We start from the raw sequence: 4,146 nt of genomic DNA, 5'->3' as shown, positions 1-4,146 counted from the left end.
ACATAAGTATTATTTTACCATTCATCTGTGCATATACTTACATACATACATATTTTATGTATGTTTAGCTGAGTGATTTCTTATATTATATAAGAATATGTGGAAAGGCATTTATTTAGCTGCAGTAGTTATACGAGTAGTGTGTAAAAATGCAATCTCAAATATATACATACNGTACTCGTATGGATATTCCTTGTTTATAACGTTTAAGTTATTTCAGTACACATAAGTATTATTTTACCATTCATCTGTGCATATACTTACATATATACATATTTTATGTATGTTTAGCTGAGTGATTTCTTATATTATATAAGAATATGTGGAAAGGCATTTATTTAGCTGCAGTAGTTATACGAGTAGTGTGTAAAAATGCAATCTCAAATATGTGTATATCTACATATGTATGTATGTATGTACATATATATTCACGTAATTTTTTTTTTATGTTTTATGAAGATTCTGATGTGTTTGCGTTTCCTATGCTTGTTAAAAACTCTATTCTGCCTTTAGAGTAGAATCGCTTTTAATAAGGTATTGTTTTAAGATAAAAGGTAAATAATTTTTTAAACATATACTCCTCATCTCTAGGGGGATTTAAGCGCATTTAGGGGGGAAATCACAAGACAAAGCGAATTGAAAATTTCTCAAAGTCTCGGATTTTTTCCTATTTAAAAATCAAGCAATCAAATAGACAGTTTCCCGCAAGCTTTCACTTTTGCCAATTTTATACTAGAAAATAATTATTTTTTTTTTTTTGTTTTAGTAGAGTTTAGTAGTGTTTCGGGGACCTATAAGTAGAAAAGGTCAGGTACAAGACTATTTATATTCGGAAAAGACGTCATATCTGCTATAGCGTCGGCTACAAGGCAAGCTGAGATCTACGCAATAGACAAACATATGTGACACGTAAAGTTAAAAGGGACCTACGGTCAGAAAAAATCGGTTTTCACTCTTTCATCGGCTCTTATATTAAACGGGCCACTCTTTCCAATGCAATAAACCGCTGCTTTCTAGCTGCATTAGTTTTTTCACAATTTCACTTCAAAGTTAGGTACTTTCACAAAAAAAGTACAAAAAAGTAAAATCTGACAAACTATATGAAATTAATCATATATATGAAATTAATCAAATTCGCTTGAAACTCGTTACTCGGGGGTTTTCGAACATCGGACTCGTAATCACGGACCTCGTTTTCGGTGTCAACGACATTTTTGAGTTTCACATGAATCCGAACAAATTTTAAATTTTTTCCGCCCTATTGGATCCGCCATTTTAAATTTTTAAAAACGAATATCGGATTCGTAATCAGCGGCACCAAAAACCCCCGGGTAACGAGTTTCAAGCGATTCCGATCAATTTTTATAAAAGTCATCCGCCATTTTGAATTTTAGAAAACTAACATCGGATTCATAATCAGCAACCCAGAAAACCCTCGGGTAACGAGTTTCAAGCGATTCCGATCAATTTTTAAAAAAGTCATCCGCCATTTTGAATTTTAGAATACTAACATCGGATTCANATCAGCGGCACCAAAAACCCCCGGGTAACGAGTTTCAAGCGATTCCGATCAATTTTTATAAAAGTCATCCGCCATTTTGAATTTTAGAAAACTAACATCGGATTCATAATCAGCGACCCCGAAAACCCCCGTGTAACGAGTTTCAATCCATTATAACGTTCAGAAGCATCAAAATCAACTTGGTAAACTTCGAAGGCGTTTTTCTCGAAATCTGTTTTTCTGAGCGTAGGTCCCTTTTAACTTTACGTGTCACATATACATTCAGACACTATGCGAAGCGAAACTAAATATATGCCTGGATGAAATTTGAGACTGAAAATTGCTGGATGAACTCGGAATGTCAGGTAGCGGGAAGGTCTTCTAAAATTTTTGCGAGCGGAATGGAAATTGACAGAAGAAAAATCATTTTCAACTTAAATTGCTGGTGAAACCGTCTGTTAAAATTTGTGAATTGAACATGACTCGCTGCACAAATCTGTGATACTTCGGGATGTGCAGGATCGTAAATGAGTATGCGGTCATCTCTAGTCTCTAGTAACAATGGCTTCATTCCAGAAATTTCAGCATTTGAATGACTACTCTGGCTCTCTTGCCAGTCGTCGCAGAGTATAGAAACACTTGTCAAACCTGGGTACATATAGCATATTTTTGGAAGTGCACGTCGCGACGCGTCATGCGGCGAAGAACAGGAAACAGAAGAGCACATAATGCATATTTGCCATCTCGTGAGAGGNTAAATATATGCCTGGATGAAATTTGAGACTGAAAATTGCTGGATGAACTCAGGTATCGGGAAGGTCTTCTAAAATTTTTGCGAGCGGAATGGAAATTGACAGAAGAAAAATCATTTTCAACTTAAATTGCTAGTGAAACCGTCTGTTAAAATTTGTGAATTGAACATGACTCGCTGCACAAATCTGTGATACTTCGGGATGTGCAGGATCGTAAATGAGTATTTAGTATGCGGTCATCTCTAGTCTCTAGTAACAATGGCTTCATTCCAGAAATTTCAGCATTTGAATGACTACTCTGGCTTTCTTGCCAGTCGTCGCAGAGTATAGAAACACTTGTCAAACCTGGGTACATATAGCACATTTTTGGAAGTGCACGTCGCGACGCGTCGTGCGGCGCAGAACAGGAAACAGAAGAGCATATAATGCATATTTGCCATCTCGTGAGAGCAGTTACAATAGCTTAGCTATGGTCGCAGTGACTAGGTGACTTGCGCCCTCCTCGGGTACGAAGATTTTATTAAGCTGTTTTTCTTCCTCCTCTTCTCTTCTCCTTTATTGGCACTACAACCGCCAACAGCGCGCGTCAGTCATTTCGCTTCTGTGCCAACTGACGCCAATTGGAAATGACAAGTGAAGCCTAGTGAAAGGAAGAGAAAAAATACCATTGGATCTGTATATCATTGGTTCAGATGTTTTTGTCGGAGCAGGATGAGTAAGAAACGATACCCAATCAATTGTATTTTCTGTCGCTGAAATTTGACAATGGCCCGCTAAGAGCAAAAACAATATACAAGTAATTGTTGTATTCGTTGAATCGAAACCACCTTATATGAATTCGTCTTGNGTATTTTCTGTCGCTGAAATTTGACAATGGCCCGCTAAGAGCAAAAACAAAATACAAGTAATTGTTGTATTCGTTGAATCGAAACCATCTTATATGAATTCGTCTTGCATCAAACCGATACTAAACCAATTTGTTTGTACTTGTCTTTTTTTTTTTGCAAACTGTCTCAACTATTCACTTCATTTAAAGAATTTATAACTGAAGAGATTTACAATATTCCTTTTTTTTTTTAGTTTTTATGATTGCTGTTGTGTACTAAGTGCATAGCTCTATACTTTTTATCGTAATTATGAAATTATAGCTTACTAAATAGTTTTAAATTTTTTTTTTTTTTCAATTGCAATTTCTCCACCATTATTTTGCTCACTAATTTGCTACTATATTTTGCTAAAACTACTTTATGCGTATGTGTGCATTGAATGTTTTAAATATGCATATACAATACTGTTCAGATAAAAGTTACTACTGCATATACATATATACTTTGTAAGAATATATCGTCGGCTNATTATTTTGCTCACTAATTTGCTACTATATTTTGCTAAAACTACTTTATGTGTATGTGTTGTATGCATTGAATGTTTTAAATATGCATATACAATACTGTTCAGATAAAAGTTACTACTGCTTATACATATATACTTTGTAAGAATATATCGTCGGCGTAGAGTGTAAACCTGCTAAATCCGTTTTTTTTTTTTTGGCAAAATTGACCTTTTGATGCAGTTCGAAGGAGTAGGCGATTCCGCAGTTGGCAAGCAAAAAAAAAACGTCAATATAAAAATATAATTGTCGAAAATTGTTTGATGAGTAAAGCTGCTTAGTACAATCAGTTAAAATTCAACTGCTAAATCCGACATATTGTGCTTCTGTCGCTCGATTATTGTTCTATCTTAGAGTATTACTTTATGCGTTTAAGCCAAGGTAATAGCCAGCGAATAAGCTTTAAATTTTATTTTATATCTCAAGGAAATTATTGTTACTTGTGGAACGAAACAGAAGGAAGATTAAATGCAGAAGAGTTTTCCAGCGTGTGGGTAGATTTG

Source organism: Rhagoletis zephyria, unplaced genomic scaffold (genome assembly GCF_001687245.7).
Source record: "Rhagoletis zephyria isolate East Lansing unplaced genomic scaffold, Rhagoletis_zephyria_1.1 Rzeph_scaffold_04923, whole genome shotgun sequence".
NCBI classification, from domain to species: Eukaryota; Metazoa; Arthropoda; class Insecta; order Diptera; family Tephritidae; genus Rhagoletis; species Rhagoletis zephyria.
Note: the sequence above shows the minus strand (reverse complement) of the source record.